The sequence below is a fragment of the Anopheles aquasalis genome, chromosome 3, assembly GCF_943734665.1.
Source record: "Anopheles aquasalis chromosome 3, idAnoAquaMG_Q_19, whole genome shotgun sequence".
Lineage (NCBI taxonomy): Eukaryota > Metazoa > Arthropoda > Insecta > Diptera > Culicidae > Anopheles > Anopheles aquasalis.
The window spans coordinates 23649096-23664095 of NC_064878.1; the positions used below are offsets into that span (position 1 = coordinate 23649096).

Consider the following 15000-nt stretch of genomic DNA (forward strand, 5'->3'; position numbering starts at 1 on the left):
TTTCACCACCGATTGTAAGCTTCTTATGCACTATATGCACTGTCCTGCACAACATACGGCTGCACATCGCTACATATATCAAGCTCAGCTCGGTCATGATTCATGATAATCATAACGGCACACTTTAAGCCCGCGTGCCTGACGCGGTACCATGGTAATGTGTTCGGTTGCCTTGGAAACCCCCTCGCAATGGTTTGAAGCATTTTTCCAAATGAAACATTCCGAACCGTAATCGATGAAATAGGATACTGCGCGCACCACGGAACCACGAAAAAGTCGTGGAGAAAGCTGGAATTGAAAAAAAAAGAAATGGCCTGAAATTGCACCACTACTAAGCCGCGTGGCATGGCCAGAGCGTTCACCGTCTGAATTATGAATATTAAATTCTATTTCCACATCCACACCAACGAGCGTTCCACACAGGCACACACATGTCCGTTGCCGTTAGTCACCGTTTTCACCCATTCCTTCGGTGCGAAGTCTTTTCCACAAAAAAAGAAGGAAAAATGAACAAAAAAACGAATCAATTGATCATGGTGGAAACCGAGTCCGTGTTCGCTGCACCGGAAAACCAATCGATCTGCAACCCGTTCCTTACAACGGTTGGCTCTGATTTGTAGCAAGGAATTTATCGACAGAAGGAATTCACGGGGAAAAGTCTCCCCCCCCCCCCGGGCAGATGCAGGACGATGCATCGATCTAAGGTTTGCTTCAATAACTATTCCGTTTTACTTATCTGTGAGTTTGATAAAGTATTGGTGAAAGTGGTGTAATGGTTTCGTTAAAATGTATTTTAAAACATTGTGCTACTGGACCCCTTTTTAGGTTCATTCGGTGAGCAAAAACAATTTTTTAAATTCAAACTTACGTTTGTCTGCCATGAGTTTCACATTAAACTATAGGTTTGAAGAGCTTCAAGTCAAATTTGGAATAAAACTTTACTAAACCAGACTAAATTAAAAAATACAGGCATGGCATTTACTGCGGAGCGGTAATGTTTAAAAAAATCTTTTTTTTAGAGATCCACTGTAGCTTCGAGCTAGTGTATCTGAGATATAAAAGATGCTCATTCTGGGATGTCAGATGATGAGTTTCTTCGGACAACCTGGTCGAGATTTTGATTTATTTTCCAATTTTTTCAATTTTGAGTAGCATTTTGTAGGTGAATAAGTAAGTCAATTTCGTTCTAAAAACAAGTTATTACAAACAAACAACCTATTTCAAACATGGTTTGACTCCGGAACTATCTGGAAGAGAATTTAAAGACTAATGTGTGACTAATGTAGACTGTGCTGATTATTTTTGGTACATCGTTTGCTTTTGAGGGAAAAGGAAACACCGCTTTGCTCGTTTTAACTGACAATAAACGGCTTCAGTGACTCGTTTGAACTGACGCTGTACAAGAATATCAGTAATCATATTTCAAGTAACATCTTTACAAAATCGCAAAAATCGGAATCTATGACGAACCTTCCTTTGCTTTCTCTTATGTCAGCAGAAACTTCCAAAATTGAAAAAGCTCGATTCTATATTTTATACGAAAGTTTAGACACCGAATTTCGAAACGTTGGTTTTGAGCAGATTACTTTAAAGTGGCGAGATGCATTTAGCCATGTATGAGACACTGCATCTTACTACATATTGCTTAAACGATCCCAAAAATGTGATCCAATATTTTTGGGTAGTTCTCTTATGTTCATTTCGAGAAAAAAAGCTGAAAACGAAATGACACAATAAACCTTGAAACATGTAAACCACTCCACCCCCCTTAATTGATCAGAGGACCACACAAAGCGGACCCTTACACGACCGCAAAACAACACCGCAATCTATCGGCCCCAAAGCAGCAGCAGCAGCAGCAGAGAGCGCACAGGTGGCTATCGCCGTAATCATCGCCGTGCGTTACCAATGGAAACGACTAAGCACATCCTTCAGAAATGAAGTTGACAGCCGCCAAAGAGAGTGCACGAACACGGGCATGATGCTGCACTGCACTAACAATACCACCAGCACCATAACAACAACAACAGCGGGCGTCCGATGTTTGTTGCGCTATCAATTCCGCTCTACACCCCAACAAACGTCCCCTGTGGGTTTCCCAGTGGAGAGAGGGAGAGCGGGGGGGGGGGGGGGGTGTAAAATGTCACCCCCATCCAACCCCGATGGTAACGCTTTAAACGTGCGCTGCTAACGATGACACCAGCGTTTGCCATCGGGAAAACGACGGGAACGTGAGCATCGCCGCCAGCAAACTACTCCAATTTCAGCCCCGTGCCATGGTGTGGCCACCACCACCACCACCACCACCATGGTTGGCACAAAAAGTGCACATCAACGGCATTGCAGCGCATCGTATCGTATCGCATCGTTAGCGCTTGGCACTCCGAGGACGAGGTGCTTAGTTGCGACGAGCTGGCTGAAAGGGTTTCACGCGACGGATCCGCGCGATCCCTTCAGCAGCAGCAGTAGCAGCACAAGCAGCAGCAGCAGCAGATTATGAGGCACCGGAGCTCGTACCAAGCCCTGTACTGAACCGGGAAATGCAAATGCTCGCTCCTGGAACGGAAGGCATCAACAACAAGCGATGCGCTCCAAAGCATCAACGACGACAACGACGACGACGAATGGTGTGGACTGGTGGCGATGAAAAATTACAATCATTCAAGAATTGCGTTACACTTCTCCCGTTCGTGGCCCGTGGCTTCTCTTGTGCTGTCTCGTGTTCCGGTTGAATAAGGTTGGTTCGCATTCCCTTTTTTCCCCCTCCTATTCGCGCGTTGGCATCTTCTTACCTTTACCGGAATCGGTCCTGTGGAACGATCGAACCTGGGCACCGATCTGACAGCAACTGCCACGGAACACGAATTTCATTACCGAAATGTGCGAACCCAGCTGGCCGGGGGCACCGTTTTCCCACCACAGGGACTTTGCTCTGGTTCCCGCCACTCCACTTTCGTGTCGCGAATGGAAATATTGTGCAAGCGAAGCTTTTCCAGTCGCCATTTGATTTTCTTTTTTACCATCGGGAACAGGGCAACCACAACGAACGAACGGTGACGGTGGTCACATACAGAGCAGCCAGCAAATGAGCGACGATTCATCTTGCCGCTTGCCGTTCCTCAAACATGGTACAAAATGGTGCGCACTGCACTTGGCGTGGCGGTCCTGTTGCTCCCCGTGTCCTGGGCCCTGTCCTGTGTTCTGCTGTTGATTGCAATCGAAGACTCCCACCACCGCACGTAAATGAGAATCGGGAGTAGCCATATCGGAATGGGGAATAACGAGTGGGAAGACCGTTTTCCCCAACAAGGTGGCTTCCACACGAGAAATGCACCGAAATTTAAAATCATATTTTTGGACGGACCGATAGTCACGAAACTAATCAGCAAACATGCTCCTGCTTGTGCCAACGAAAAACTCCGCTGGCCCATGGCGACACGATGGACGGACTTTAGTAACCTGTTGATCGGATGTTGTGCTACAATCCTGATGCAAGCGACAGTGCAAGCAGCATTCGAGTAAGAGAAGCAAACATTTTATGCCAGCAGGACAACCCCTTAAGCATCACCGTTTGAGTCAAAGTGTTGTAATTGGCGAGTGCTGGAGTAACAATTCGTGAACGCACAATAACAATAACTTTCAGGTGATATAAATCTTGCTAATCTATTACACTCCAACCATTTTATTTTATAGCCAATGCCATACGGTTTGTGAACATTTTACGATACAACTTATGTCAACATGAAAAACTACATTTTATCATTTTTTAAGTATCTACTTTTTATAGCCGCCCATAGACTTGCACTACCTTTAGTTGATATATTTGTGATTTTCAATATATTACGAATAATAGATTATTAAATCTGTTAAAAAGAACAGATTGATTTAACTGACATATTTTGAAAGATGCATTCAAATTCATAACTGCATCGTAATGCCTTAAGTATTTAAGTTTGTGTTGTGACACATATTTTTAGCATGTTTCCCTGAATGCTGATCATTTCAATTGCAGAACATTGGGTAAACATTTTGAATCAATCGAAGCAAAACTGACAAAGTTATAGTTTTTTGAAAATCCGTGCTTCATACAAGACTCAATGCAGCACGCTACTTTGAAGAGTGTTTCCCAAAACCAACGTTTTCAAAGTCAGTGTCCAACGTACCGTAAAAACTTCTGAACCGATTGATTTGAAATTTTTAACACATAATCTGCACACTCATTGCCAACTAGTCTTGTCAAGATTTTATAAAAATTATTGATACTTTTTTTTAAACAAATCCTTAAAAATCGTGTTTGTGGGCAAAATGACATAAACCATCACTTTTTCGTCTTAAAAATTCTGCCAAAAATCGGAATATAAGAAATTCCACAAAAACTTGACGGGACTACCTGTATAAACTTATAATCTTTCAATAAAGTACCCATTTGTATGTTTCTGATGACCCGTCACGCAGCTGCGATGGGCACCGGAAAAAGTATCTATTCGAAGACACGACTGCTTAATTTTGATGCCATGGGTGGAGTTTGTAATGAATCTTCCCCAAAATAGAACCAAATATTCTTCAAAAGGTGTAGTTTAATATGACATTCATTTGAAAGAATACAGTGGAATGCTTGCGTCACAAAAAAACGTCAAAAATGATCCTTTTTTTGTCAGGAAATTACCGAAGCCCTCCTTTAAAAGAAACGCAGAAATGAATTTGTAAAATGAATGAAAAAAAACATGAATTTTAATCATCGTAGAAAAATATCGATCCCAAAAATGCCAAAAACATTGTTGTCATCAGGATTTTGCAAGTTATTAAAGGATCAGGAAAGCCAACTGATGATTAGACTATTCACCATATTAGTGTGATATAACAATGTTTGAAGCCACAAAACTACTATTAACATATCAAATAGACGCAATGTACTCCAACGACCCACATTCCCACCCACATTTTTCCAACGAAAATCATCTTAAACACCCCCAGCATCATCATCCAGGCGGCTTCCAAATGCCACCGCGGTCATAATACCCTAAGACTTAACACCCCATCGCGGCACAGCTTTACGATGGCTTACAGGCTCGCTCGCAACTTCCTCCAAGTACACCACTCGAGATCGCCCAAAACAGACAACGCTTTAACAAACGTCACCCTTTCCATCAGGCCCCCCTTGGAGGAGAAGCCATCTAAGCACCATTTATGGTCAAACTTTGCTTCACATTTGCATTCCGCGTCCGCTCGCCCCGCGAAACTCCCAACACAGCACCTAAGTTCACTTCACGGCTACAGCATCGAGTTTCTAACTTGTGTGAAAACTGGCTTCCGAGAAAATGGGAGAACCCGTTGTAAATGGCTCGATTGTTTATGCGAAGGCGATTAGTGTTAGTTTCAACCGCACACGACTATCTTAGGATCTTCGTCTGCCAAGTGCAACTTGGTGGAAAACTTGTGACATTATTCTTGATAATCTCTCTGCCTCTTAGCTGCTTGTCCACATATGATGGCGGTCAGATGGTGTACCGCACTGTTTATCACCGGAAGCTGTGCCACTAACGTGTTGTTGTCCAACTTTGCCACGGTTCGACTGTTTGACTTCGAGTTTCCGCGTGATTGTGCTCACTGCGTGCACACGATACAACACTTCATCTGAACCTGTAGCCCATGAAATCAACAGTTTAACTCATCCTCAGCCTTCCCGGAGCCTGTGTAATCCATCATCTAGCGACTTCCAACGCTTCCGCGATGTCACCTTAGATTGATTTCACCGTAAGCTGCTTTATCTCCGGTGGGTTCGTTGAGCGCGGATCTCTGGTCGATCTGATCCGTGCACAACAACCGGGAATTGGGGTTGTACTGAATTCGAAACCCGCTGCTCGCTGCTGCTCCATTTCCAGATCACATTTCGTGTTAAACCGAGCGTTCAGGCGGCCGCGGTAAATCGTGTTACATCGCTCTCTCGCGCTTCTATTCGACAGAAGCGATATGTTAATTGTATCCAAGTACCGTGAAATCCCGTGCTCGGTAACATTACGCTCCAAACATCCACACCGACCGACGGATCGATTGATGATCGCACACAAATTTAACGCATGATTTTATCGTACACGGCGGCACTCGTCGTTACATGGATTTTCCAGTCCAGTTTCCACTCGACTCGACATGTCAGTGCCGAGAGAGATGCCGACAGATAAAGCCCACGGATTCCGTGTGTTCCTGGTTCTGGATGTTATTACCGTGTAACGTTTGGCACGCTTGGTGACCTTTATCTCGCGAGAGTGTGTTTATGTGCGGCTTGTTTTGATTTTCGATCGATCGTATAAATATGTATGAAGCTCCATTTTCGATTCAATTCATTCTTAAACAAGTGCCTACGCATCATCACCTTCGCTCACGCAGTTTGCACTTTCTTTCGCTTTTTCGCTAACGATCAACGCGACCGTGGAGTATCATTATGGAGGAGCAATTTATCGCACACCAAGCACTCCGTTGAGGCACCGATTTCACCGATAGAAGTGGCATTTGTTTATGGAAGTGGCCTTTCGTGGAATTTACGGTAACGGCCGCATAGACGCTGGGATAGGTGGATATATTTTCCACCGGCCAATTAATGATACCTAACACCAACCAGCTTTCTGCTCTTATACTCTTTTTGTGTGTTTCTCTGTCTCTCGCTCTCTGAAGAGAAAGAAAAGACACCAAGCAGCATCCTCAGCTCGATGAAAGTGATAGCGAATCGCTTTCGCGTTTACTGTGCAACTCACGAACAGGTAGTAAAGTCCGATCTCTTATCAGCAGCACCACCTTATGGTGCTGCCTGTCTGCCGGCAAACAGGTGGCCACTGCTCAGCATCTCACCGCAAGTTTCTTGGGGAGGACGGTTGGCATACCGGAACGGAACGGATGGCTGGTGGCTCACTATTTGTCGCCCTTTTTCCAGCGAGAAAAACTCGTTAGCGAGGTATGACACTGTGGAATGGTATGAGCCAAAAAAGATAAAAGCTTTCGGTGCATTTCATTGCAAACACAGAGAGGGAGAGGAAGAGAGAATGGGAATATAGGAAGTGAACAAACAACTCCAAGGACCCGACGATAATGATGGTTTTCACGAACAACAGCACCACCATTTGCAATGAATGTCCCTGTTTTTGGTGTAAAAGTCTGAAAAGTCCTCAAGGAAATGTGTGGAAAATTGGGAAGACCATTAAGCATTTTCTTTTTAATGCCACCGATTCATTACATCCTTCGGCAAATCGACCACTTAGACTATTAAACCTACGATTGATTTCAATTGTTATCTATTGCTGCGCACTGATCCTCGACCATCGAGCGACATGATACACGGTACCCGGAGAGCTCTGGCCTGGTGGATTATGCTCTGAATACTCTGAAGCTGCCTCTCTTCTAATACCATCCCGATGCCGTTGCCGATAAAAACGAGCCTTTGGTCTATAAATTAGAGGAGCTTTTTGTGCCAGCCAACCAAGCTGCGGCCATTGAGCGCTATGGGGCCACTAGCGGAAGAACAAATGCCTCTCCATATCGGGCATATCCTTTTCCTACTTAAAACGTAAACGAAGCGAACCGATCGATACCGATCCCTGTATTAGTGGACCGGGGCTGCCAGGAAATTTATCTATTAAAGGAAGGACGAGAATCGCCGAGAATGCAACAGGGATAACCCAACCCCAGGCCCTTGTGCTCCACGAGGCAGAGCGAACGGAGCGCTTAGAATCTGCTTAGTGATTCTGAATGAACACATTCTCTAAGACAACGATAATACGAACGATAGAGGCGAAGGTAGAAAAGGGCCTCAAGGTAATTTGCCCACAACCTTGTCCTTCCGGTGAGAGCTTCTCTCAACATCAATATTGCTTACATCATCCCTTGTGTGCCCAAGGGAAGCGCTTAGTCTGGTTACCGGGGCAAAAAAAACGAGCTTAACGTTCTTTTTTTATCACCCAATTAACAATAACCCAATTGTCACCTTCCGGCGGCCAAACAAAAGAAGCCATTTTTGGGATAACCCCCATTCACGTCTTCAACCCCTTTAGCTGTTGCTGCTTACAAGCCCCTACTGACCGGATGTGGGGCCACTTAAAGTTTAGCTTCATTTGAACCATTCCGGGGGCCCAAAAGACAACAGATCCTAATGTTGTTGTGTTTCGCTTGACAAAAAAAAACCCTCGAGGGTTGAGGTTGGGGGTTAAAAACACATTTAATTTTTCACCCCTTTCCGGTTCCTCACTTCAACTCTTTCATCGTGCAGCGTCCGTCTTTGACTATTGTATTTGAATTTGTTGAAAATGTTGTTCCGGAGACAGGGCAGCATTTCTTCTTCTAGCAATCTCCATCAACACCAACAGCAGAAAGAGCACAAAAACCCCCTTTGCACATTTGTTCTAACGTAGCAACCCGCTCCAGCCCCTTATCCGGCATTGTTTGCACCGTAATGGATTTGCCATTTGCGAGGTATTCATTTTCATATTTAACATCCCCCCTCCCCTTTCCTGGTGCTTGCTAGGCATCATCATTTCCATTTCATTTAAATTGGGTCACGGTCGTCCATCATTTGGCCACGATGCCATAACTGTCAGCGCTGAGATGCGCTTTGCATGTTGCACTGCGCGACCGAGGAGCAATCTTTCATCTCGAACGAGAATGGGATGATGCTTTGTGTGCCGATGGCTCAACTCTAACAGTCAACCATATCAAGCACCATACATAGTGTGATAAGAAAGGAAAGAGAGAAAGAAAGAGAGAGAGAAAGAGGAATGACGGTCAACAATCAGCTTACTCCGGTTAAGTGGATCTGAGTCATCCTTTCCATCCATCCACCCATCCTCGTTGCAGCACAATCGTGGCGCATCGCAGTGCAGATCTGATTTGTCGCTGGAACAGGGCCCAAGCATGGCCTTGATGTCAGCCACGCCACGCAACGGGCTCTTGGAAAAGAACACGGAAAAGCACAGCTAAAACCATTCTTTTCGACGACATCGCGAAGTAATCGGATTCTTCTATCTGGCATGAGATGGTTCTTATCGTTGTTCCGTTTGCTACAAACAACGCGACGACCACACGACACGGCAAACACAGACACACACCACTGCATGACGATGGTTTCGCGCTAGAATCTTTTCACAAACCACCTCCATATCCTTCACCAACCAGTTGGCGCTATCCGACTTCACATTAGAATTACTCAAATGGGCTCCACACGACCATTCCGCCCGGTGCCGGGATATTGCAGAACCGGAATCGAGAAAGGACCAAACGAAAAAAGGAGAAAAGGATGATGACCATGATGGTGGTGGTTCTCGCCGCATCTGAAACATAAGGCACGACATGACAAAGAAAGGAAAGGGGAATAAAAATGAATGACCCTTGGACAGATGGTTGGCCATTGATAGTGGCTGTGGCCGACACCGGTCGGCACACTATCCCTAACTTCCCGGACCGGCCACTAGCGGTCCGCACACGACTGGTGGTGGTGCTAGTGGTTGTGGTTATCTAGGTGTGACAAAGTATGACTAGCGGTTACGGTTGTGCGCTTTTCCCGGCCCTTTATCTTTACGCCAGCGAACATACACATTTATATTTTTCCTTTGGGGTGGGGGGAGGGGGGCTCAGGCATAGAAATGGAAAGGATTTTTGTTGCTAACAGCAAAAAAGGTTAGCATTTGTTTTAGAAATTGCCATTCCATACACTAAAACATGATAACGGAAGTAGAACGGAAAGAAGGGTCGCATATAAATTGGAAAATGTTTTTTTTTTCGCCCAGCCTTTTGGGCTAACATGCAGATGATCGTGCGAATGTGAACGCGTACGAATTCAAAATGCAACATGGCCGGGAGTGTAGCTGATTGTAAGCACTGGGCCTGACAGCAAACCACAGGCCAAGGCCCCCCTTCGCCCCTCAGCTAGTCAGATGCAATTTGCAAAAATGGACTCCGGAGAGCATCAACCGAACATCAAACGCGTCCAAGAAAGGCGCGCTCATCACGAGCATCGAGGGGGGCTGTCGGGCTGTGTTAGCGAGTGTGTTGACTGTCTGGTGTTGGTGGTGACGGAGAGAGAGAAAGGAGGAGTGAGGTGCACAATCGAGCTAAGTGGCTCGTCGCTTCGGTTGCGGAGCCGGAGCTGCTGCTACGTTGAGCATGACGCACCGGTATTGAGCTGGGGTGGAGTAGCGAGCATACTCTTCTTGAGACGCCTTGAGGGGAACTCGAAACTGCGAAGCACGGAGCATGACAATATGTAAATCCTTTCCAGGGGAATTCCAACCCCTTTTCCAGTGTTGCTCATGATCATGAAGCAGATCGCCGTCGTGGAGAGTTAGGCTGATGAGCGGTTTTGGTAAATCTCATCCCAGAAATCGTTGGCACTTCTTACTCAGTCACCTCGTCACGGTTTGCTAGCCATAGCGCCTTGGTACGCTGGTAGAACCGAATGCAATTATGAAGTGGCCTCAGGGGATCCAGGCTTCGGTTTTATGCTTACACCAATCTGTGGCAGACTTGGAAGAATGCTTCTGGGTGTGGCAGAATCTCAACAATTCTTTCGCCCGTCTATTCGGAAGGTTGCCTGGTGAAGGTCAAATTAATAACAATTTCTTCAGATCGTTGTTTACAACTTAAAGCATTAATTTCTTGGAGTGCCAGGTGCGCTAGTGTGCGCTGTGTTGCCGCCAGCACCTGGCATGCTGACTTCACTCCAAAAGGCATAAAGGCTTATTGCCTGTGGCACCGAGCAAAAGAAAAACTAATCTCACCAGCACTCAGTTGCGAGAACAAACCGTAAAAAAAAATACTCTGCAAAACAAACTGCGTACAGTGTGAAGATGAAGTGTTTCATTATCCTTCACATACTCCAGCAGAGTAATACACGCATACCCACACACCTCTGCAGCCAGCTGCTGTTGAAGTGTTCCGATATTATCCAACAAAAACATTACACTGAGCCCATTGTTCCATTGGTGGTTGGGGCGCTCGCTCACTCGCTGGTGTTGACACAACACATAAACAACCAGGACCGCCTGGTGTCGCCCTGGTTTTCTGTCGGTTTTGTCACCCATCTCGGTACGGTTTGCCTCCAGAGAAGCTCCAGTGCTTTAATGCCCACCACTACAACCGCGCGGTTCACTCAAAAAAGCACTTCGCCGCAAACATTCGTCATTCCACGATCCGCAGGTAGGGGGGCTGTTGGCTGTGGTTCTAGCGGCCATTTGAATGTAAATTTTTAAAACCATGCAGAGCCAGTGGTCGACATCCAAGCACACACATCGCAGAGAGCAGTGCGCGAAACTCGAATGCTCAAATAAACAAGTCACCAGGCAGTCGGTGCGGCTAATTTTCAGTTCGAGGGAAAGATTAAATAGAGAGAGGCTGTGAGAGAGAGAGAAAAAAAGAGGTCCTGAAGGCCCATAAAAAATGATTTATCGTTTAATTAAATTCTGCTTTTCCAACCAACCAGCTACGCCACTCTTTCACTCTCACTCACGTGCACGTGCAAATTGATCGCACTGGTGGCGTGGCGTACTGGCCGTACTTCCACATTTAGTTTCCCCGCGGATTGTGCAGATTCATTTAGTTCTCTTCCCTTCGACACACATGGTGCCCCCAAGTTTGGCAACACTTTCTCCATTAGTTGTGCACAGTTCCACTGCAACATTGTTGTGGGCTAATTGTGTTGTGCTATTGAATTACAAAAAAAAACTGGGCCGTACATTAAGGTGCCGATGCCAGGGTGCTACTTTCACTAGCGGATAAGAGTCATTGGCTTAAGTGTAAACTACCGTTTGGTGCCTACGAATGCAACAGTCGGTTGCAAAAGCCCTAAACATACAAGCAAGTGTCAGTAGCAAACTTTCGCCACTTCAGACCTTCTGTAGAAAATAATTAGTTTTTTTAATCAGAAATGAACACTTGTGAGCTGTGAGAGACACGAACAAAAAGCGAAAATAAATTAATGTTGAATTGAATCATTTCGTTCCACTGAAATTAGTTGCGCTGGGTTTAAAGAACAATCTTTGCGGTCACAAAAAAACCTTATGCTGTGTAAACGTGTGTAAAGAGAATGCATGTGGAGTTTACTTTAAAAAATGTGAAACTAAGCTATCGTGGAGCAAAAAATTCAATTCGAATAGTTTTTTTATTATTGCAACGATTTTTGGTTGAAATATTGATCATAAACTCATCGATTTTGTTTATATTTTCACTACAAATCACAGCATTTGCCTAAAAGCATAATTTCTATCTGCGTCCTGTCAATTAAGAGAAGCAAAACTGTAAAAAATCGATTATTTCTTTTATTCGTTTCTGTCAGAAACATATAACTCTGTGTGCAAATGTGTACGCATTTTAGTACTCTTAGCAAGTAATTATTCGCTAGCTTACATAAATCATAGATAATAGAATAGAGCAGATTTCCTGCTCACTGATCGCTTTGAAAGGAAATTACTTCATGCGTACTCATACACGAACACAATTGCAATCAGTTCTCATTTAGTCACTTCTTCGCGGTTAAGTTGCGATCCTGAATTGGCTCCTTCATATCTTTACTATAGATTTAAAAAAAAAAATCGCGAGTGGATTTTTTTTTCATTTCGCTTGCACTTGCTATACCCAAGTGCTTCAAATTTACGATGCATTTCCTGTGGACATTGTGAATGATATAAATAGGTCCTTCCGGTTGTACCGATCTGAAGGTAACGAAGGGCCCAGCAACAGCAACACCGCAATCCGAGCGCTAAGCTCTCCAGCACCATCGGTAGCTTAGTGACAGCCAGCTATCACTGCCACCATCACCCGTTTCGAGGTGGAAGCACAACATGACTCTACATGAAACCAAATCCATGTCAGTGTCACCAACGTTACCAAACGGGAACAAGCGCAATCAATGTCATCGCCTACTGCTCCCCTGCTCGACCGCCTCTCATCCAACGCAATGCCCGATCGACGGATCGAGAGGAACGTTGATGGAACGAGGAAAAGGTTACGGGCCTTGCACCGTACAGCGCATTCGAGACCATTGCGACCTATTTCCGTCATAAATCCCTAAGTGGCACGGTGCTCACCGCATGCCCCATGCCCCGACCCATGCTTTGCCCATTATTCCACGCCCTCCGATCCATCGAACGTGGCGGAGGAACTGATCGAAGACCAGAGCATCGTAGCATGCCACTACTACGTGCATACCGTTATTGGAACTGGCTAACGGTGGCTGCACCAGGGATGCACAAGTCCCGGGCATCAAGGGACTTTAAGGCTTAGGGATGGAAATATTGGAAAATATTATTCACCACCCACAAACACACACATGCACACATAGCGAGCGGCACGGATAAGGCACTTTATTGTGTTGGAAAAACGGTATGGACGGAAGGTTGGAGTTCATATTTCTAAATTCCTGTAGAACTAACGGTTTTGCATGTTGCAGTCTTTCGAGAACCGTCCAACGCGCTAGCAACCGTCGTTGGACGATGCTGGACACACGGATCAATCGATTTATCGCTTCATTGAATAGCCGTTGTTTGACTTGCTGCTTTTAATAATCTGTTCCCTTGGCAGTGCACAGAAACCACAGCGATTGATGAGCATGATAACGAGCTACTTCACTTAGCTGAAAGCCAAAACACCAACCAAATGATGGTCTACACTTCATTAGGGCCGTGGCATGGCGGGCCAATAAGCAGCACCGATTAGATACAGCATCCTCAGCACGGGTGCCACACTGTCTATAGCCACCAGACAGAATGGCAATGGCGCATCAACGCATAAAAGCTAGTATTACCGGCAAGACAAAACAAAAGACCCAAAACTGCCTAAGCATCACGCAGCAGTAGCTGAATCTATTTACCCAAAAAGCCCTGTCTTACATCATCCTTTCGATCCAAAAGTCAGCGGTGGTCCGGCCCAAAGCCACTCTGATGATGTTCCGAGAAGCTAAACGATGCCAACCGCTGCTCTGTGCTCGGCTTTCGAGGTTTCTTTTCCCCTCTCGCTCATCAGCTTCACTGGAGCCATACACACAGAGACTCCATAAAACGCTTGACGCCATGATGCCGAGAGCAGAGCAGCTCGAGCCTATCCGCGGTCTCTACCGCAGACCGCACCGCACGCATGAATCTCTTCAGCTTATAATATCCGATGGCACCACGAACGAAGGCGACTAAAGAACGAAGAGCTAAACAATGTGTTCACCGCCAGACAGTCCGTCGCCAGCGAGACGTCTTAGTGTCCCGTCGGCCACTGCAATGTGGCCAATTCGTGTGGCGTCGAAAGGATCGTAAATTGTTTTGCCAATTCGCATTTTTTGCCCACAAGAGGACCTGGGCGCGTAGTACCAGAAGGGGAGGGAGGGGGCACACAATTGACCTCATTACTCAATTTCATTTGTGATACATTATTCGATAGCAAAATGTTCACACATTGGCGCACACTGCGAATGTGGGGCATGGAAATGAGATGTGAATATTTTCACAAAGTAAAAAAACCCACAACTCGCTAGATTCGCTAACTGTCTGTCTGTTCAAACACGTGCTACAACTGGTGCACATTGCACCTATAAAGGGGCGTACATAATGTCACAGACAAACCTAACATGCCCGGGGTGTCACCTGCTAGTGAACAGCAGGCCTCGCGGTTCGGTTTCAGCCCCCCGGCCGCCCGCTTAACAACAGTGTAGAGAGTGTGTCCTGTATGCTGTCATTTAAAAAAAAGAACGGTGCATTTTAAAACCGATTCGAAAGTGATTAATTGTCACTTTTTGCTCTCCCTCTCTGTCCCGCTCTTTTTGTGCTTCTCCTATACCGGGTGTATGGATCGTCTGGTTGCTTACACGGCGGACAAACGGGGAAAATATTTGTACGGCATCGGTGGCCCACGTACCAATTGGCGTAGTGGGAGTAGTGGGAGTGTGAGGAGAACATGAAAAAAATGCCAATTCAAATAGTATGTTGTCACTTGTACTATGCAATCCATCATTGAACACAGCCGGTACCACGGTGCGGTGGA

At 45.6% G+C, this 15000-nt stretch overlaps 1 protein-coding gene across 2 annotated transcripts in view; it reads right to left on the reverse strand.

Annotated features, from left to right (window-relative positions):
- Positions 1 to 15000, reverse strand: part of LOC126575647 (uncharacterized) — a 29943-nt gene that overhangs the window by 9315 nt on the left and 5628 nt on the right. The window lies entirely within an intron of this gene.